This window comes from Culex quinquefasciatus, chromosome 2 (genome assembly GCF_015732765.1).
Source record: "Culex quinquefasciatus strain JHB chromosome 2, VPISU_Cqui_1.0_pri_paternal, whole genome shotgun sequence".
Classification (NCBI taxonomy): Eukaryota; Metazoa; Arthropoda; class Insecta; order Diptera; family Culicidae; genus Culex; species Culex quinquefasciatus.
In genome coordinates this window covers 179,349,600-179,372,507 of record NC_051862.1, presented here as the reverse complement: position 1 = coordinate 179,372,507, position 22,908 = coordinate 179,349,600, and the positions used below count along the sequence as shown (strand labels likewise).

The window sequence follows — 22,908 nt, the reverse complement described above, 5'->3', positions numbered from 1 at the left end:
TACGTAGAAATTCCACACTAAGGACGGTTTTGGCCATTGCCAATTCCTACAGGTTATTGGTCCCAGTGGAGGATCGGTGAATCGGTCGGTTTTACGGTGGAAATCGCGGATTTTTCGGACACTTGTTTTCGGCTTGCGAAAAGCTGGCTCGGCCAGCGGAAAGTTTTTTCAAGATGGCCGACTCGGGAAAGTGCTCGATCCAGAAGTTGTCGAACAGCAACTACGCGATGTGGAAGCTGGAAATGGAGATGGTTCTCGAAACCATGGAACTTTGGTTTGTTGTGGAGGAAAACGCCCCCAATCCGGTGACGCCAGAGTGGAAGAAAGCGGACCGGAAGGCCCGCGCGAACATTGTGCTTGCCATCGAAAGAGGCCAGTACCCGCTCATCAGGAGCTGCGCCACGGCTCGGGAGGTGTGGGACGCGCTCAAGGCCTACCACGAGAAGCAAACCGTGGAGACGCAGCTGTCGCTTCTGTGCCGGCTCTGCGACGCGAAGATGGAGGAAGGTGGTGACGTTGAGAAGCATTTGCTCGCCATGGACGCGCTGTTCCAGCGAGTGGAGGATGCGGGATTCGAGGTGGCAGAAAAGCTCCAGATTGCCATGATCCTGCGGAGCATGCCCAAGTCGTTCCATTTTCTGGCGTCGTCGCTGCTTGTGCGTAAGGACTCGGAGATCACGATGGCGCTCGTGAAATCTGTTCTGACAAACGAACACTTTTTGCGGGTGGGACGCAGCATGAGCACGCAGGGAGAGGAGCGGTACCAGAAGCACGAAGAACAAGGCTTGGCTGCGCAGAATGTAAACAAAGCCAAGAAATGTTACTTCTGCAAGAAGCCGGGGCATTTCAAGGCGGATTGCCCGAAGTACCAGCAGTGGAAGGCGCAGAACGAGAACGGCGAAGCATCCGGCAGCAAGCCACCGAAGACCAAGCCGGGAGCGAAGGCTAAACAGGCGAAAGACGGCGCAGACGATGCTGTCAGTTTCTCTGCACAAGTTCGCGGAGAAGTCTGTGCAGGAGTGAAGTTTGGCAACTCGTGGACGGTTGACAGCGGAGCATCGTGCCACATGACAAGTCGCAAGGAATTCTTCAACAAGCTCGATGATTCCAGTGTGGCTGTGGTGATGGCGGATGGGAACTGCTCCATGTCAAGTGGAACCGGCGGCGGAACTGTGGTCGGCGTGAGCGGTGCGGGAAAGCCGAAGGACATCCATCTGGAAAATGTCCTGTACGTGCCGAAGCTTGAGAACGGGCTGCTGTCGGTGAGCAAGATCGCCGAGAAGGGGTTCAAGGTGCTGTTTACTCGAGACAGCGTGAAGATCATCGACGGAGAAGACAACGTAGTGGCGCTGGGTGAAAGATCTAGCGGCGTGTACGTCCTGAAGGAGTCTGCGGAGGTTGCGGCTGTAGCTGGAGGAAGCTGCCACACACTGAACTGCCAACATACGTGGCATCGGAGGCTCGGACATCGCGACGTAGCAGTGCTCGATCGCATGAAGAAGGAAGATTTAGTGTCCGGAGTGAAGATTGTTGACTGTGGAGGCAGAGGAAAGTGTGAGGAGTGCTTGGAAGGCAAGTCGGCCCGATTGCCTTTCCCTCAAGTGTCCGTGAAGAAGACGACGCAGCCGCTGCAGCTGGTCCATACGGATCTGTGCGGACCGATGCCGGACGTGACTCCAGGCGGGAACCGGTACTTTATGTGCATCGTCGACGACTACAGCCGGTTCGTGAAGCTGTATCTGCTGAAGGACAAGGCAGAGGCGAAGGAGTACATCAAGAACTACGTGCGGATGGCGGAGAACCAGTTTGGTCGGAAGCCGGCCATCATTCGCTCTGACCGGGGCGGAGAGTTCGTGAACAAGGAGCTAGCGCAGTTCTACCGGGAGGAGGATCCAGTCTCAGTTGACCGCTGGATATTCCCCGCAGCAGAACGGGACTGCAGAGCGTCGGAACCGCTACACCAACGACATGGCGGTGTGTATGCTGCTGGACGCGAAACTGCACAAGCGCTACTGGGGAGAGGCCGTTGCAACCGCAGCGTACATCCAGAACCGTACGCCGTCTCGGGTTGTCGAGAAAACTCCCTACGAACTCTGGTACGGCCAGAAGCCGGATTTGAGCAACCTCAAGATCTTCGGCTGTGAGGCGTACGTGCACATCCCGGATGAGAAGCGCGGCAAGTTCGACAGCAAGGCGGAAAAGCTAACCTTCGTTGGCTACGACTGCAAGGCGAAGGCTTATCGTTTCCTGAACAAGCGAACCGGCAAGATCATCATCAGCAGGGATGCAAGATTCCTGGAAATCGGAGCAGGGCTTCAGGAGGAGCCTCACGACAGAACCTTTGAGGTGGAGCCGCCGATGACCGATGCTGATGATAAGTCGCTGGTGGGGGACGACGACGAAGGCAATCGCAGCTTGGACGAGGAACCACTCTTCGAAGGTTTCCTCGACGTGTCGTTGTTCGAGGGTGAAGAACCGGGCCAGCCAGCACCAAGAAGGACGCAGCGCTCGAACGCTGGTCAGTTGCCGAGACGATTGGAGGATTACGTCGTCGGCAGCGCGAAGCTCGAAGTGGTGGAACCGAGCAACTACAAAGAAGCAACCACCGGTGCGGAAAAGGACAAGTGGCGGAAGGCCATGGACGAAGAGTACGAGTCGCTGTTGTCTAACGACACGTGGACGCTCGTACCGCTACCCCCTGGACGTCAAGCCATCGGATCAAAGTGGGTGTACAAGCAGAAGAGAGACTCGGCTGGGCAGGTCGTGCGCTACAAGGCAAGACTTGTTGCTCAGGGATACGCGCAGCGGTACGGTGTCGACTTCAACGAAGTGTTCGCGCCGGTCGCAATGCAGCAGACGTTCCGGGTGCTACTCACTGTGGCTGGACACCGCAAACTTCGAGTCTGGCACATTGACGTCAAGAACGCATATCTGAACGGGAAGATGGACGAAGAGCAGTACATGCGACAACCTCCCGGATACGCGGTGCCTGGAAAGGAAGCCCTGGTGTGCAAACTCAACCGTTGCCTTTACGGACTCAAGCAGGCGGCGCGGGTTTGGAACACTACGGTGAAGCGGATTTTGCTGAGCTTGGGATTCAGGCAGTCTACCTCGGACGCGTGCCTGTTCTCGAAGCGGCTGGAAACTGGTGAGTGGATCTACTTGCTGATCTACGTGGACGATATGATCGTGGTGTGCAGGGACAAGAAGCACATCGTCAAGCTGGAGGAGGAACTCAAGAAGGAATTCGAAATTTCGTCGCTGGGCGAAGTCAGTCAGTTCCTCGGGATCAAAGTCAGCAAGAACGCGGATGGCTACTACTCGATCAGCCAGCGCGCGTTCATTCGGGACATCGCACAGCGATTCGGTCTCGAAGGAGCAAAAGGAAGCCAGTTGCCGTTGGATGCCGGCTACTACAAGCTGTCCAGTGAAACCTTGGCCGACAAGGAGCAGTACCACAGCTTGGTCGGAGCGCTACTCTACGTGGCGATGAACTCGCGGCCGGACATCGCAGCAGCTGTATCGATTCTCAGCCGGAAGACCAGTTGCCCACGCGACTGTGATTGGTTGGAACTAAAGCGAGTCGTACGATACCTGATCGCAACGGAGGACTACGAGTTGAAGCTGGGAAGGAGCGTCAAAGACCTCACGCTCGTTGGATTCAGCGACGCAGATTGGTCTGGAGACTCGACCGATCGGAAGTCCACGAGCGGATTCGTTTTCGAACTCGGCGGCGCAGCTGTTAGCTGGGGAAGTCGGAAGCAGAACTGCGTGGCTACATCAACGATGGAGGCCGAGTACGTTGCGCTTTCGGAGGCGGCGCAAGAAGCGGTCTGGTTGCGCAGATTACTGTGCGAACTGGGCGAGGAGCAGAAGGAGCCGACGATCATGAACGAAGACAATCGCAGCTGCATCGACTTTGTGTCACAAGATCGTCAGAACAAAAGGAGCAAGCACATCGACACGAAATACTACCATGCGAAGGACCTGGTTACGGGCGGTGTGATCCAGTTGAACTACTGTCCGACCGACAGTATGGTTGCAGATGTGTTTACAAAGCCTCTCGGGGCGACCAAGATGAAGAAGTTCGCGGAGAACCTGGGGCTCACACAGAAGTCCTAGGACCGGAAGTTCAGCAATCAGCGAGGAGGAGTGTTGGCGGCAGACGTTGCTGAAGGGCGCTGATGCGCTGAACACCAGAAGTGAAAAAGGTTTTCACCCATAACACGATTTCTTGTCAGTTAGAATAAAACCACGCTAAAGCTAACAACGCGTTTTCGATTCATCCGGAATCCGGTCCTCGTACGTAGAAATTCCACACTAAGGACGGTTTTGGCCATTGCCAATTCCTACACTTTGTATCGATAGAATTGAATTTTCGTTGGAATTTAGAATCAACCCGGAATTACGTCGTCGGAAAATCCGCCGGCATCCGATCCGGTCCTCGTTTCATAAACAACCCTGTGTGCCATCGGAAAGGGCATACAATCCGATCTTTTGATACCCAAACATCTAGGTTTTCTATAAAACCCACGTTTTTAAATTACTAGGTAAAAATGATGTTATGGTTTCGTTTGAGCAACCTGCTAAAAATGTATGGACTTTCGTAATTTTTGTTTTCGTGGATCAAACTTACTTTTTGCTCAGGTATTTTAAAACGTGAGTTTCATAGAAAACCTAGATGATTGATGTTCAAAAGATAGGAAATTTGATGTCTTTTCCGATGACACATAGGTTGACCTGTGAATCGTGGACCGGTTCGGATGCCGGCAAATTTTCCGACGACGTAATTCCGGGTTGGTACGAAATTCCAACGAAAAATCAATTCTATCGATATAAAGACCCCCAAAACGATATTATATCCACTCCAAAATGTTTATTTAGCAACTCTATGGTAATATATTGACACTTAGTCTACAAAATTAAGTTTAGATAAGTTTTATCTGAATTTCCAGAGTTATATAAACACTTATACTAAGTAGTTAGTAAACTTTATATTCAATCTTAATTATATTTTTAATCAGTCGAGGATGCATTTTTGGAGTTGAGTGTCATCACAAAATGTGCATAGTGCCTAAGGGGTGTAAGTACTTTTTTACATACTGTAAGTAATTTTTTTCGTAAAAACGATCAATTTTTTGGTAAAATATTATTATTTAATCTAAAAATGAAAGAAACGTATCAAATACATTCTAATCTGATGTGTCTAAGTGATAACAGTAATTGTTAGCAAATTAACATGTTGTTTCATGCATTGTACCTTTTGCCCCAACGGGTTGTTCGCCTTGCTATTTGTCTTGTTGAGTAAAACGTACGGAAAATCAAAAAATTTAAAATCAATTTTTACATTAAAAAACAGGATTTTTTCAAAACTTGTTCTATCAAAGTCTTTGTCAATGTACCTGGAATAAGATGATGATAAAAAAAATCCGGCAGATTTTTAAAGTTTTCAGTGGGTTTTTAGGGCAGCGAATGACCAAGAAGGTTAAAGCTGCCAGAAATAAATGAATTAACAACAACAGTGGGTTTGAACGAACATTTCCTTAGCTTGTTACACTTGCCCCACCTTCCCCTACTGGTTTGCAATAAGCAACAAATTTATGACTAAGTGAGGTTAAAAAAAAAATGCTTGTGAAATCTATTATGCAAAAAAGAATTAACCAGTCCGTTCTTAACACGCACAGAAAACAGTTGAACTTACTTGGTGCGTCCGAATTTATCTTCAAATTAGTAATTAAAATATTGTATCTTCAAAATGAAGCTCTCCCTTTTGTTGATCGCCGCAGCGGCAATGATTTACACTTGCCGACCCTCTAGTTTACTGAAAATCCTGCACCAGCTACCAGTTTCAACCACGCCGCTTTACTGCATGGTTGAAAGCTCGACGGATTGTAGCACTCTCCAGGAAGCATTTTATGACAACTCGAACCGAATCCAGCAACAGGTGATCATTTCCTCAAACAACTCTATTCTCCGAGGGAAAAAGTGTACCCACTTTTTGATTGCTGTAGACGATAAGGGCTGGAAATTGGCGAAAAGAATATTCGCGAGGTTGTTCAATTACCGGGGCTGGAATAATCGTGGATATTTTGTTTTCCTAAGTGGATCCGATTTCAATGTAGAATCATTGCAAATGTACGGTGAATTGATGAAAAGTCTTGGAATAACCAACTCTGTGGTTATGTTATTTTGTCCCGCCCGTGTGGATCAATCGGACCGCGCACTGGACTCCAATCCAGAGGTCGCCGGTTCGAATCCCGCGGCGGGCGCTCTAAAATTCTTTGTGTAAATATGGGTATTCGGCGCCGTCGCTCCGTGCCATACTTTCATACACTTAGGAGCCCAGGGCGGCGAAGTCCTTGTAGATAAAAAGGAAGACACTAGTGGTTGGTACTAGCAATGGTGGCCGACAGCTATAAAGTCAACTTCGTTTTTTTTCGTGGTTATGTATCGGAAATTTGAATTTTATGGATATGAATATTTCTTTGGAAAATGTATACACTTTCAAACGGTGACGACCATGCTTGAGAATCTGCGCAAGGATCATCTTAAGAATGCCCAAAAATACGTTTTTAAAATAATTATCAGCAATATGCTACCATTGATCATTATATCATACAACCCTTTCAAAGTGGAGGGAACGCTCGCATTACTTCTGGATACTTTCGCCAATCATCTGAACGCCACAATTAACTGGCATGCGGAATATGGTCCTTTACCAGCCAAGGAGCTGAATCGTATTCTAGAAAACACGGACATTATTCCGAACCGCTACTTTCAAAGTCCCTTAATTGAACCTGTTTATGAAACACAGTACGATAGCATGGTTTTGCTCATTCCGGAAAAGCTGCGCGGATCTTTTTTCAAGCAGCTCATGATTCCATACTCGGTAGCAGTTTGGATTGTAATTATTGCCCTTGTCACAAGTTGTACTGTGCTGAATATCCTGCTGAAACGGCTTTTGCCCCACAACATTCTTTTGATGCTATTTTTCGGCACTGCTAGAGCGGAACATCGACTCCCTCGCGTTGAAAGGTTCGTGTTCATCGCGATGTCAATTCTCCTGTTTCTGTTGAGTGAAGCTTATCTTGCTAAAATGCTACGCCATATCATGAACGTTCTACACGAGGCACATCTTCAAACCTTGGAAGACTACGACCGTGCAATGATGCCACTTTGCACCGACTTTGCCGACATACCCGCCTCCTACACCAACTTCCTGGACAGTGTTTCTCCGGGTCTAACCAAACGTCTTACCTATCGCAACAAAAGCAAACACTGGTTCGACTTTGAAGAGTGCTCCTGGCTTCTAAGGGCATCTCCAGCGCTGGGTGCAAACATCGAAGCAAAGCAAATTTGCACCCGACGTCAACCCCACCGCGGTACCTGTCGCGGTAGCAAATTTGCTCTCAGTTCTTCAGGATTTCACTTTGCTACCCGCTATTCTGCTGTTTTGCTACGGAGGCAAATGGAATGATGCACGGAAAATCGAATCATGCACGGAAAAAAAATTAAATTGTTTTTTTGTGCAAAAAACAAAACAAATTAAATAATAAAAAAATTAAAAAAAAATTAAAAAAATAAAAAAAAAATTAAAAAAATAAAAAAATTAAAAAAATTAAAAAAATTAAAAAAATTAAAAAAATTAAAAAAATTAAAAAAATTAAAAAAATTAAAAAAATTAAAAAAATTAAAAAATTAAAAAAATTAAAAAAATTAAAAAAATTAAAAAAATTAAAAAAATTAAAAAAATTAAAAAATTAAAAAAATTAAAAAATTAAAAAATTAAAAAATTAAAAAATTAAAAAATTAAAAAAATTAAAAAAATTAAAAAAATTAAAAAATTAAAAAAATTAAAAAAATTAAAAAAATTAAAAAAATTAAAAAAATTAAAAAAATTAAAAAAAATAAAAAAATTAAAAAAATTAAAAAAATTAAAAAAATTAAAAAAATTAAAAAAATTAAAAAAATTAAAAAAATTAAAAAAAATTAAAAAAATTAAAAAATTAATTCAATTCAATTCAATTAGTTTTTATTAGTAAATAATCAATTCACAATTTCGTAATTCTTATAACCTAATAGAGTTTTGGAGTACCTTTCAACTATGATTTGTACTATAGTTCATTTTGATGTAATTGGATATTCTAACAATGGATTTGCCAACAGAAGGAAAAATTATTTTAAAAAACCTTCTAAATTTGCTAAGGAAAAGGATAGAGATAGAAAAGCTTAAAACTAGATCACAGTTTGTTTTGTCTTTTGACGTCGAAAACTTCGCTGCACAAGGCAGCTTATCCGTTGTAGATATACTTCATCATAAGCTCACTCAGAGCTTGGAATTGTTCTGCCTTGTTCCGGCAGGCACGAAAGCGCGTGAGCATCTCTCCAGCAAGAGCGAAAAACTCGGGAAGCGTGAAGAGATCATCTCCGGTAACATCTGCTTGTCCCGGTGAAGTACCGCTCCCAGAAGCGGCTACTCTAGCGTAAGAACCTCCCCAACCGGGAGGGAACGCTGGGTTGGTCGATGGAACCGCTCCGCCGCCAGCTGCTGCAGCGTTCGTGCTCGAAGTCTTTGGAGGTTGGCGGGACGCTGGCGCTTTCTTCTTCTTGTCCTGCTCCTCGAGGTACTTTTTCCGCGCGGCACAGCCACGGAAATTCGCCGTGTGGTTTCCACCACAGTTCGCGCACTTGACGCGCGCTTTGTGCTGCTGGGCGTTTTCCCCCAGCTGGTCTTTCCGCGGAAGATTGCACCTTTCGGTGAAGTGGGTCTCACCGCACTTTACGCACCGGGGTGGAAGATTGCAATTTCTGGAACCGTGTCCGAATTTCTGACAGCGGTGGCATTGGGCTGCGTCGGCCGGATTCTTCGTATAGAATCGCCACGTCACAAAGAAGCCGTCCAGTGCTTTGATCCGCCGTAGGTCCTGGATTTTGACGGACCCGCGATCGAAGTACAGGAGGTACAAGGTGTACGTACCTGTCACCGTAGTCGATTTTGAGAGCACCTTTATCTCTCGAGGCTTTACCTTGACGCCCGTCAGGTGTTCTTCCAGGTCGGAGATCGGGCGGTCCGGATATCCCTGAAGGACGATCTTCACTGGGACCTTCTCTGCAGGGTCAAATGTAAAGAATTTGAAGTTTCGCAACTTCAACTTCTTCACCACCAAGTCGAAATGCAGCTTCTTGTGGGTAATCACTTGCACAGAAGTTTTGCTGATTTTGAGACAATATTGGAGTCCCTCAAGCAACTCGTCAATATCGTCCGCCAACGTATCCAAAACAAAAATTGGAGGTGGTCGTCGTTCCTTCGGAGAGTTACACTTTTTCTGCTTTCCTTGCTTGCGCGCAAGTTCATCATCGTCATCGTCGTCGCCAGCACTTCTGCTGTCACTGGCGGTGTTGTTTTCTTCTCCACTCAGCATCTCAAATTCGTTGCTGGTGGGAACGTTGGAAGTGGTTGTTGTCGTAGTGCTGGTGGACTGCTGCTGCTGCTGCTGGTCGGAAGTGCTTCCGGATGCCCGGTCGATTGTCTCGTCCGTACTGGGGACTCACGTGGACGGTATGACACGTGTAAAAAGAAGGATCGGTGACGTCACCGGGCACGCTCCGTGCGCGATGGCGGTCGATGCGGCGTTGGTGTGTTTACCTTTCTGCACTCTGCCGGTAGATGAACTTCGCGGGTTTTTCGAGGCCGCACTCGAATTGCCACGGCCACGGCCGGCCCTTGGCATGCTGGAGCAGCAAACTCGCGGGTAAACACTGTTAATTACGGCGAAAAAATCGAAAAGTTTGAGGAGCTCCGAACAGTTGACTGTTGCTGGCTGGTGTTGCCAGTCCCGATGATTAAAAAATTAAAAAAATTAAAAAAATTAAAAAAATTAAAAAAATTAAAAAAATTAAAAAAATTAAAAAAATTAAAAAAATTAAAAAAATTAAAAAAATTAAAAAAATTAAAAAAATTAAAAAAATTAAAAAATTAAAAAATTAAAAAATTAAAAAATTAAAAAATTAAAAAATTAAAAAATTAAAAAATTAAAAAATTAAAAAATTAAAAAATTAAAAAAAAATTAAATTAAAAAAATTAAAAATTAAAAAATTAAAAAATTAAAAAATTAAAAAATTAAAAAATTAAAAAATTAAAAAATTAAAAAATTAAAAAATTAAAAAATTAAAAAATTAAAAAATTAAAAAATTAAAAAATTAAAAAATTAAAAAATTAAAAAATAAAAAAATTAAAAAAATTAAAAAAATTAAAAAAATTAAAAAAATTAAAAAAATTAAAAAAATTAAAAAAATTAAAAAAATTAAAAAAATTAAAAAAATTAAAAAAATTAAAAAAATTAAAAAAATTAAAAAAATTAAAAAAATTAAAAAAATTAAAAAAATTAAAAAAATTAAAAAAATTAAAAAAATTAAAAAAATTAAAAAAATTAAAAAATTAAAAAAATTAAAAAATTAAAAAATTAAAAAATTAAAAAATTAAAAAATTAAAAAATTAAAAAAATTAAAAAAATTAAAAAAATTAAAAAAATTAAAAATTTAAAAAATTTAAAAAATTTAAAAAATTTAAAAAATTAAAAAATTTAAAAAATTTAAAAAATTTAAAAAATTTAAAAAATTTGAAAAATTTAAAAAATTTAAAAAATTTAAAAAATTTTAAAAATTTTAAAAATTTTAAAAATTTTAAAAATTTTAAAAATTTTAAAAATTTTAAAAATTTTAAAATTTAAAAATTTAAAAAATTTAAAAAATTTAAAAAATTTAAAAAATTTAAAAAATTTAAAAAATTTAAAAAATTTAAAAATTTAAAAATTTAAAAATTTAAAAATTTAAAAATTTAAAAATTTAAAAATTTAAAAAATTTAAAAATTTAAAAATTTAAAAAATTTAAAAAATTTAAAAAATTTAAAAATTTAAAAATTTAAAAAATTTAAAAAATTTAAAAAATTTAAAAAATTTAAAAAATTTAAAAAAATTAAAAAATTTAAAAAATTTAAAAAATTTAAAAATTAATAAATTTAAAAAATTTAAAAAAAATAAAAAATTTTAAAAATTTAAAAAATTTAAAAAATTTTAAAAATTTTAAAAATTTTAAAAATTTTAAAAATTTAAAAAATTTAAAAAATTTAAAAAATTTAAAAAATTTAAAAAATTTAAAAAATTTAAAAAATTTAAAAATTTAAAAATTTAAAAAATTTTAAAAATTTTAAAAATTTTAAAAATTTTAAAAATTTGAAAAATTTAAAAAATTTAAAAAATTTAAAAAATTTAAAAAATTTAAAAAATTAAAAAAAAATTTAGGCCGTTGCAAATATTTTTTGAAGTTTATGTCCCTCGACTCTGGTCCAGGTCGAGGGGGGGGGGGGCAAAACAAAATAAAAATTGAAATAACAAGCTATGTTCTCAACAATTGAATGAAAAAAGTGTTTTAAAATGCATTTCACAACTGCCCAGTTGTTTTGCAATCATTATTTTTCAAAATATCCAATTATTGTAGAGATTTTTTTTTCGCCGAAAAAAAACTTTTTGCGGTGCTGTACATTGGAATTCCACAAAAATTGAAAATATTTTTGACCGAACCCAGACATGCTAAATATGGTTTTAAACGCATGAAAATGCATTTCTAATTGTTTTCAGTTGGATGGACTTATATTTCCTTTAAAATTTTGAAGTTTTTTGAAAAATGTATTTTTTTGCCGCCTGGTTTTTCGAACCGGGGTTGACATAAACTTTGAAAAATATGTGTAACAGCCTAAAATAATTGAAAAAAATATTATTTTTTTTAAATTAAAATTTTGTAAAAGATTAAAAAAATAAAATTCGAGCCAAACATTTCATTAGGGCACAAAAGCAAAAACCGCGATTCGAGAAAATCGCTTGCAAAAAATGGACAACTTGTTTCAATTCCTATTTAAAAAATAAGCTTGACTGATGGTATTTTTACTGATGATTCGATAAAACACATCATTATCCTCAATTCTGCTTTACTGCTTCTTAATTTATGTTGATTTTCACAATAAAACTCATAATTTTAAAAAATCTCGTTATTAGGCCCTTTTAGGCTTCCAACTGCTGTTCATAATGGGCCCTTTCTAAATGCAATTTCGAAAAGAACTAAAAGGGCACTAAAGCGCTGTCACCGGATTGTTGTTTTGAATGATGTTTATGGGACCTTTTGTTCAGTTAGAAATAATGAGGAATTCAGCGAACATTATGTTAATTGGTGATGTTTTGTGATCGAATGGTGAGAATAAGGCATATGAAACATAAAAATTCTTCAAAAGTGCACTGAACAGCATCCGCGGGACCGTATTAAATATTGTGTTTCGACGAAGTTTTTTTCTGCAGAAATCCTTGGTGAAACGTAAACCAAACATTGTTTTGAAGTGAATTAGTGTTAAGAATGTATGAAAAGTTCACTTTATATCATAGAAAGTTCCTCAACTACGAAAAACTAACGAAAAATAAAAGGGCACAATTGAACTTTTTTTCTGGTTCGGAGTGAACATTGTTATGGGCCCTTTTGTGTTTTTGATTTTTTCAATAGGAAATTGTTTGTTATCAATCTGATTCTTGGAGGGCATGTAGGGAGTGTACTAATGAATGGAATAGTGGAATAATCCCGAATGTTTACCTTTTGGTTTTGTGCCCTAATGAAATGTTTGGCTCGAATTTTGGAATTTTTTATTTTTAAATTTTTGAATTTTTAATTTTTTTAATTTTTGAATTTTTGAGTTTTTGAAATTTTTGAATTTTTGAATTTTTGAATTTTTGAATTTTTGAATTTTTGAATTTTTGAATTTTTGAATTTTTAATTTTTTTAATTTTTTAATTTTTGAATTTTTGAATTTTTGAATTTTTGAATTTTTGATTTTTGAATTTTTTGAAGTTTTGAATTTTTTAATTTTTGAATTTTTGAATTTTTGAATTTTTGAATTTTTAAATTTTTGAACTTTGAAACTTTTGAATTTTTGAATCACCCACAAGAGCAGACATAGAAAATCTCCGAAACACGCATTCAAAACTTTGCCCCCGGCTTGCCGGTACTTGTCGGGTATCAGAAAATGAGTACCCGACAGGTACCGACACATATTTTTCTTCTACAGATGAACTTGAGATCAAATTTGATACCTGCTTTGCTACGCGCGGTGGGAGACTCGGAGGCAAACTCGAGAGCAAATTTGGTGGGAATCAAATTGGGTAGCAAATGGTTTAACTTTCGACATTTTCGAAAAATGAAATTCTTTGAAATTTTCAATAGGATTAAAAAGTTTAATGAACTTTTAGCATTTCTAGGCATGAATCAACGCATAATTATTGATTTTGAAGGTAAACGAGAGCAAAAAATGATAAAAACCCATATTTGCCCCCCGCAGTGGGCTTGTTTCGGTGGCAAATTTGCTACCCTAGCGGTGGGGATGACGGAGTTTTTTCAAGGTGGCAAATTTGATCTCGGTATTCATGAGCCGGGTGCAAATTTGATTTGCACCCCAGCGCTGGAGATGCACTAACCACCCAGCTGGCCGACGTGTTTCTGAACTCTCGCGACAACTACGAGACGACTAGGTTGCGTCGAAAGATGTACATGCTGCCCCAAACCCTGGCCTGGCGCCAGCCACCCAAATTAATACGATTGCAAAATTGATACGATTGCAAAATTGATACGATTGCAAAATTGATACGATTGCAAAATTAATACGATTGCAAAATTGATACGATTGATTGATTGATTGATTTTACTGCGCCTTCTCCCGCCGGGGACCATTCGCAGGCAGGTTCGCCAGGATTAAGCAGTGGCTTGCGGAAGCCGGGATTCTTCATCAGTGGAAAGAACTGTCCAAACTGCGGTACGTTCAGCGCAGGTGGAATGTTTTAACCATTTTGGAGTTTGATGACCTGGTTTCGTTGTGGTACATTTTAGGATATGGGTTCGCAGTAAGTGCTGTTGTTTTTATAGGCGAGGTTTTCCCCAAGAAAATCAGCGAATTAAAAAAATATAAGCGTGGCAAGACGTTCAAGCAGCTAAATTCGAATCGTGTGAACGTAAATTCTATGACGAAATAATTATTTTAATTATAATAAATAACTACATCAAATACTCTTGTTCTAAGCTTGCTGCTTTTTTTTCAGAACAAGTTTATTTTTAATTTCAGTGTTTAAATTTAAATATTGCTAGAAAAAGTATTAAAAAAAAACTGCAGGCTGTAATAAATTATTATATGAAAATAAAAGCAATTGAGCACAACTATATTTTTTTCAGTTTAAAATTTTAAAGAAAACCAAAGAGAAGTTCATTGAAAACTAATTTAAATTCAATTCAATTCAAAAGAGTGAATTAACATGCGCAGCACCGTAAAAGTGTTTTTTTTTCGTAAAAAGATTATAAAGTAACTGCTATAATTCTGCAACAATATTTTTTGAAATTCGAATTACATGTTTTTGGGAATCCCGCTGGACTTAAACTTAAGCAATTTGAGACGACTTAAGAAGTTTGAATATTTTACATAAGTCTGTGACAACAGGTTTTTTCATTGCAATTGCCTGACACAATTTCGATATACAGTCCAGACTCGATTATCCGAAGGCCTTGGCAAAATTTCACTTCGGATAATTTTTCGCTGTCTTATTTTCGATTGTTCAGCTTTAGTATTACCCTTAAACCAGCCATGCCAGATATACAGATAAATCTGTATTTGATAGATTTTTCGATCCAAAAAATCACAAAAATCTGTTTATAAAAAAATGATTATACTTAAAAATTTCAACAATTTAGTGATTTCATTATGCTTTAATATGATTAAATAGCTTAAATCTACTGTTAAAAACACAAAAATGTCTTTTATGGCTTCGAACTCGACATGATACAGATAAAATACAGATTTATTTTTAAAGAAAATACAGATCTGTCATAAAATAAACTGGCATCGTTGCCTTAAACTACTCTAAAGTGATTTTTTATTTAAAAAATACATTTTTTTTATTTTACATGCAATCAACAATTCAAATTTGACTAAAATGAGGTCGCAGAATTCGAATTTGATGTTTAAAGTAAGAAAATAAAAAAAAACACGAAAGTTTTTTGCTTTGTTCGTGATTCGTGAACCTTCGGATAATCGAAATCCGGATAATCGAAACTTCGGATAATCGAGTCTGGACTGTAATTTTATACAATCCAAAATTGGAATTAGTCAAGAAATAAAAAAAAATCGATCGTTTCTACAAAATCAGATCTGGCCCACATGGCCAAAAGGTTGGAGTAGAGCGTCCAATTTCCAGGATTACAAATTTCCCGGGAAACGAGAAATTTTCAGCTAATTTCTCGGGAATTCCCGGGAAATTTTTAATTTTTTGAAAATTGTTATGATCTTGGTTTTAATTAATATTATGGAAAAAAAATGTATAGGACATCAACATTTATGGTTTAAATAAGTGTGAAGATCATGCTTGACTGCATGTAAAAAATCATTCAACTACAAGAAAATGTATTTTGGTATTTTTGGATGAGAAATATTTGTGTTGTGATTAAACTGTGACCATAATCCACAATCATAACATTTCTTTTAAACTTGCCTTTGTGACCAGTTCATTGAAATGAGAAAAAAAAACTAACTTAATCCACCTAAGTGGTTGATGCCTTCCTCACTTTTTACCAACAATGTGTAATATGAGTGGTTTGGACACATATTTCAGCTATTTTTTTTAGATCACGAAAAATAAGTACACAGATATAACATAAGAGGTCAAAACTCGAGACAGGGTTGCCAGATCATCAATGTTCTGGACCCGTTGGAAAGGTCTCTCAATTACCTAACCAACGATGGGTCGGATGATTGACCCAAACATCGTTTACATACATTTAAGTGAGATCCGGCTTCAAAAAAGTACATAAATGTCACTTAAGTGATCATAACTCGAGACAGGGTTGCCAGATCTTTAATGTTATGGGCTCGTTGGAAAGGTCTCTTAATTACCTAACGAACGATGGGTCGGATGATGGACCCAAACATCATTTACATACATTTAAGTGAGATCCGGCTTAAAAAAAGTACATAAATATCATTTAAGTGGTCATAACTCGAGACAGGTGTTCCGACGCGGCGCAGCTAATGTCACCGCAAAAGGTCCCCCGGCCGGTTGGCAAACGTAGCGAAGTTAGCTGCGGTGCAGATGTACGAAGAAACGTAGAACAGAAGGACGAGAGGAGAAGTTTGTTTACAAACAAGTAGTTGCGCGATCAGGTTGTGAATGTGAAGCCAGTTTGTGCGTTAATTGGTGGCAAATTAAGGAGTTTGTGCATTAATCGGTGGAAAGAGGTTGGAAGTAAGTCGGAGAGAACTATTTGAAATCCTGAAACTAATCCTAAAACTAACTACAAATAGGAGGCCCACAGGGAAAATTACTCTCACATCAGCCGCTCGTTTTAGTGGTCCATTTTGAGGTTATCTGTCCGTGAGTAAAAAGGAGTGAATTAGATAAAAATGCAATTAGTTAATATAAAAACTTACCTTATAGTTGCTCGCAAGTCCCGGCATTTGTTCTCTTTGGGAGATAGTTTTATTCAGAGTCAAAACTAGGGTGACCGATGTAAGTGAAAACTAAATGAAAATTGTACTGAATTCTAATTAAATTATTATAGCTTTTAGCAATACTTACCCTACAAATCAACGGTGTGTTATTTGCTGAAAAGAGCCCGAAATACGTCTCAACAAAATCTAAAAGATCGACCGAGTATCTACGATAGAGAATGGCCAATTGCCAAGTATGCGAGCAGCCGGACACGGACAGGATGGCGAACTGCTGCAGGTGCGGATCGTGGTTGCACTTCGAGTGCATTGCAACAAGCAACAGCGTCGTGTTGCAGGACCGTTCTGTTATCTGCCCCCGCTGTCAGTATCCAACCAATCCGGTGCCTTTGGTGCCCGAGAAGGCGAAAATCTCGAAGGCAGGTTCTGCTCGATCGGGTGCAAGTACTGTCCGGTCGGCTACCGGAGTACGAACCAGGTTGACCGAGCTGAAGTTGCAAAAGCTGGAAGAGCAGAAGAAGCTCGCGTTGCTGCGTCTGGAGATGGAAGAAAAACAGCAGGCAGCGGAGCTTGCGGTTCAAAAGCAGCAGCAAGATGCAGAGCGCGCGGCGAGGAAGCAACGGCAGGAAGCAGAACTCGCGGCCCTGAAACTGCAGGTCGAAACGGAAGCGCTCGAAGAGACTTTCCGGTTGATGGAGGAGATCGAACGAGCGGAAGAAGAAGACGACGGTAAGAGTGTGGCTTCGGAGCAAAGCTCACGCAGTAAGGTTAGGCTATGGCAGGAACAACAAGCTCTGAGCTCGACGCGTATAGGCCCGGCGGAGACCGCAGCTGGAACTGGTCAGCAGGGGAGAAACCCGACGACATCCAGGACAAGCACTAGTCAGGTGGAACGACCGGCTGGTGATGGAACCGTTCTGGATAGGGCGTTAGCGGGAATCTCCCTGAATGAGTCAGGAGTTCAGTCGACGTTAGGAGGGTTTATAGGAAGGGTATCAGATATCATTGTGCCGACACGTGCTACGAAGCCACTTGTGCCGGAAGTAGCTCCGGGACCAAGTACTGCGGATCTTTCTCCTCATCCCAAGCATTCTACCCCTCTTCCCCCCAACGATACCTCTGTCAAGCCCACCAGTCTGATCCAGAGTCTTCTGTCAAGTCTACCATTTGCGAAGCCGGAAGTATGTATGAATAGTGCCCAAGTGTATGCACAGAAAACGAACTCCGGAACTCAACCGGGTCCACAGCCGCCAGCTGGTGGACATTCGCAGTCGCAGACTGGGACTGAAGCAGTCCCAACAGGAGGCGATCTGACGCCCGTTCCGAAGTCTACTGGACAGAAGGAATCAACGCTGCCAGAGGGGTATCACAGCCACCAAGGGAATCGGAAAGCTGACTCCTTCGAAACCCCACCGGAAGTCTACTGTGGTCCGACGGCGCAACAGCTCGTGGCCAGGCAGGTGATCTCGAGGGAGTTACCCGTGTTTACGGGAAATCCAGAGGACTGGCCGCTGTTTATCAGCGCCTACGTCAACACGACGAATGCTTGCGGGTATTCGAACGCGGAGAACTTGTCCAGATTGCAGAAGTTTGTGAGAGGATACGCGTACGAAAGGGTGCGAGGTCGTTTACTACATCCGGCGGGGGTTCCACATGCGATCGCAATGCTGGAAATGCTGTTCGGCAGACCGGAGATCCTTATACACACGCTGCTGGAAAAGGTGCGTAGCGCACCCGCGCCGAAAGCGGATCGGCTAGAGTCGTACATCGACTACGGTTTGGCGGTTCAGCACCTGTGTGATCATCTGGAGGCCGGTGGACACGAAGCACACTTGAACAACCCGATGCTGTTGTTTGAGTTGGTGGAGAAGTTGCCACCAAGCGCGAGACTGGACTGGTCGTTGTATAAGGAGCGGTGCGAAAAAGTCAACGTCTCGGCGTTTGCGCGCTACACGTCGGCGTTGATGAAAGCGGCATCGGACGTGACGCTCAGCTACGGCTTCAAACAGCAACAACAGCATACTGCCCATGATCGCATAAATGTCCCATATGCAAAAACAGCAAGCTGAGAAAAACGCAAGGTAAGTTTGTCCCACACATAAGGCTACGTGTTAAGTTTTGACGAAAAAACTGGATTTCCTCCTGATTTCAAGAACAAAGTACTGGATGTTATAGGCTCTTTAGAAAGAGCACACGATTTTGAACCAAACTGCATTAATAACTCAAAAGTGATGAAAATGCATATGGGACATTTATGCGATCATGGGCAGCATACGCGATGTGCGAAACCGGACAAGGGCGGCAAGGATAAAGACTTCTGCGGTGCGCATTCTGCCGAAGAGATGCCACGGACGCTGATCAAAGAGGAAGCAGAGAAGAAAGTTGCAGCAGCATGCTTCGTCTGCAAGGACCTCAAGCACCGCATGAAAGAGTGTGCCGAGTTCGCCAAAAAGGCGCTCGAGGAACGCTGGAAGCTTGTCGATAAGTTTAGGCTGTGTCGCGGCTGTTTGGGAGCTCACGGGACAAAACCGTGTCGAACCAGCGATAAGTGTGGTATCGACGGGTGCCAAAAGCAGCATCATGTTCTGCTGCATTTGAAGCAGATGCCGGATGAACCGGAACCAAAGCACGCTGGGCCGAAGCGGGAGAATGATGAGTCGAAAGCGTTCGAATCAAACTCTGTCAACAACCATCATTACGGCGGGAAGACGACGCTGTTCCGTATCATCCCAGTAGAGCTGCACGCAAACAAACGATCAGTGTCAACCTACGCATTTCTGGATGACGGATCGTCGCGGACGATGGTGGACGAGGAGATTGCGAAGGAACTCGGCGTCGAGGGTGAGGTGCTTTCGTTGTGCTTGCAGTGGACAGCGAACGTCAAGCGCACTGAATCGGAGTCCCAGCGAATCACGCTGGAGATTTCCGATGGCAAAACGGGTGCCAGATACACGCTGAACGACGTGCGGACGGTCAGAAAGTTGGATCTGCCTCGACAGTCGTTGCGGTACTCGGAGCTGGCCAAGACATTCCCGCATCTGCAAGGCTTGCCGGTGAAGGATTACGACAACGCTATGCCACGCATTCTCATCGGCAACGACAACGTGCATGTGACGACGATGCTAAAGGTCAAAGAAGGGCAACCTGGAGAACCGATTGCGACAAGATCGCGACTTGGGTGGACGGTGTACGGGAAGCATGGCCCGAAGGAATTCAGGACGGAACCGGAGTCGGTGGAAGTCGAGAGGATCCAGCAGCAAAAGAAGCAAGCCAACCAGTGTCTCGAAACGCTGGAGAACTTCAAGGCGGTTCTTACACGGGTCGGGGCGCCCGATCGCGAGAAACGGGGGAAGCGTGGATTACGAGGAATCGGAGTGGCTCAGTGGAAGTCTAGGACGAACGAACCTGATCAGAGAAACATCCTGACACGAGAAGAAGGAGTTCTCGGTACGAGAGTCCAGACTGAGGAAGGTGACCTGCGCCGAAAAGTTGCAAAACTAGCGCGCTCGGAAGTGGAAGAGTGTAAGCTGAAATCGGAACTGCCGAACCAGCTTAACGGGTCGGGGAACTGTTCCGACGCGGCGCAGCTAATGTCACCGCAAAAGGTCCCCCGGCCGGTTGGCAAACGTAGCGAAGTTAGCTGCGGTGCAGATGTACGAAGAAACGTAGAACAGAAGGACGAGAGGAGAAGTTTGTTTACAAACAAGTAGTTGCGCGATCAGGTTGTGAATGTGAAGCCAGTTTGTGCGTTAATTGGTGGCAAATTAAGGAGTTTGTGCATTAATCGGTGGAAAGAGGTTGGAAGTAAGTCGGAGAGAACTATTTGAAATCCTGAAACTAATCCTAAAACTAACTACAAATAGGAGGCCCACAGGGGAAAATTACTCTCCACATCAGCCGCTCGTTTTAGTGGTCCATTTTGAGGTTATCTGTCCGTGAGTAAAAAAGGAGTGAATTAGATAAAAAATGCAATTAGTTAATATAAAAACTTACCTTATAGTTGCTCGCAAGTCCCGGCATTTGTTCTCTTTGGGAGATAGTTTTATTCAGAGTCAAAACTAGGGTGACCGATGTAAGTGAAAACTAAATGAAAATTGTACTGAATTCTAATTAAATTATTATAGCTTTTAGCAATACTTACCCTACAAATCAACGGTGTGTTATTTGCTGAAAAGAGCCCGAAATACGTCTCAACAACAGGGTTGCCAGATCTTCAATGTTGTGGACTCGTTGGAAAGGTCTTTCAAATACCTAACCAACGATGGGTCGGATGATGGATCTGGACATCGTTTACATGCATATAAATGAGAATCGGATTTATGTGAAAACACATTTTTATACATTACTTTTGAACTAGTTATCGAAACTTCAAACAATTCAATAGCGATGTATGGGACCCTAAACCAAGTCGAATGCAACTGGTTTGGTCAAAATCGGTTCAGCCAGTGCTGAGAAAACTCAGTGAGAATTTTGGTCACATACATACATACACACACACATACACACACACATACACACACACAGACATTTGTTCAGTTTTCGATTCTGAGTCGATATGTATACATGAAGGTGGGTCTTTGAGCTTTTAATAAAAAGTTCATTTTTAGAGCAGGATTATAGCCTTACCTCAGTGAGGAAGGCAAAAAATTCAGAAATTAAATATGTTTTTCATGACAAATACTGGTTTCAGCTCTTGAACAAATGGTTCAGCTTTTTAGTGTTGGTTTTACTCCAAACAACCCAATGTTTTCAAATATTTGAAGCAAGCTTTGAATATATTTTTGTATTTTTTTAAAACAAACAATAGAAAGTAATTCTTCAATGATTTTTTTTTATTATTATGCAACATAATTTAAATTATTCGATAAATTAACATCATTCGCATTCACGTTCGCATTATACGATAAATTAACATCATTCCACAAAAAGTCTTCTATTTTATCACATTTAACCCTCTAACACCTGTAGTTGCACCAGTGCTCCATAATTCTTTTACTTCAAATTGTAATTTCTTTAGTACTAGGTATTCAACCAATTGAATTAATTCTTTTTGCACAAATTTGATTTTCATCTCATTTGATCATGGTAAACAAAAACGTAAAAAAATCTCAATTTTAATTTGGAGATAATTATTGTTTTGATGAAATCAATCTGTTAAAAGCTTACCAAATTTTAGTAATTTAATACATTTTTTTTTTTTTTTTTTTTGAAAAGATCGAATTACGCAATTTCACAGCTTACTACTATACTGGAATTTTTCACCTACTTCAAGGTTTTGAGGTTAGGCTCGATAGTTCTTTTCTTTATTTGCAGTTATATTTTTTTCTGCAGTATTTTTTTTTTGGTAGGACAAAAGCACTAGGGCATAAAACCTACTATCTTTTCAAAAAAAAAAAAATACATTTAACATTTACATTATTTGCACATCTCAGTGAGCAAAGTTTGCTCTTTTAAGAGAGTGCTAATCTTGGCGTTCAAACGTTAATAAATAGTGTGTGGAATTTCAATTTGGTGGTGTTCAGACGAAAGTGTGTGTGATGGGCAGTGTAGGGTAACGGCTGGTGGTGGGCGGTGGGCGATGGGTGGTTGGCAGTGGGCGGTGGCGATCGGCGGTTGGCGGTGGGCGGTTGGCGGTGGGCGGTTGGCGGTGGGCGGTTGGTGGTGGGCGGCGGGCGGTCGGTGGCGGCGGAAACGACAAGAGCAGATTTTTTTCATATTGGTTAGTGGAGGATCAGGACAAAGCGTTCAGTAGATTGTTTTTTATATGTCGGCGTAAGTTCTTTTTGAATACTACTTTGGAGTTTAGTTCCTTCAGGTCATTGGGGAGTTCGTTGAACAATTTGCTTCCAACGTAGGTAACCCGGTTCTTGCAGAGTTCTGTGTTGGACCGGGGAATCCGAATATCCCCGTTTTGTCTTGTCATAGAGTTAATTATTTCGAACTCCAAATTGTGGTGGGTGGCATCATCCTTCAACATGTTCCACATGTGAACTAGTGTTTGCTGCATGTGTAGTCCCCGAACCGGAAGGACAGTTTCCGGAGCGTCAATATAGAGTTGGCGTGTTGGGTAGAGGTAGGGTTTTGCAAGAATTGACTTCAGGCAACGGTTTTGCAGTGTCTGGAGTTCACGTAGTCTGAAAGCGGCAGCTGTACCCCAGTTCAGTGCGAGATACTGCAATCTAGATTGTACAAGGGCGAAGTACAATTTCAACAACCAATCAGATGGTATAAAAGAGGCTAGTTTCCTGATGACTCCGCAGATTGGCGCTATACAACGTTTTAAGTGCTGGATGTGCGCTTCCCATGACAAGGTTTCGTCCAAGACAAGTCCAAGGTACTTGAAGTGGGAGACTCGCTCGACCACTTGGTTCCCAAACCTTATGGG

At 40.9% G+C, this 22,908-nt stretch overlaps 1 long non-coding RNA gene across 1 annotated transcript; it reads left to right on the top strand.

Moving 5' to 3' along the window:
• The first annotated feature begins 20,352 nt into the window (after positions 1-20,352).
• On the top strand, positions 20,353-20,692 carry LOC119766612. The gene is made up of 3 exons (XR_005277010.1): positions 20,353-20,458; positions 20,524-20,595; positions 20,648-20,692. It is a non-coding gene; the product is annotated as an uncharacterized LOC119766612 (long non-coding RNA).
• The last annotated feature ends 2,216 nt before the right edge of the window (positions 20,693-22,908 follow it).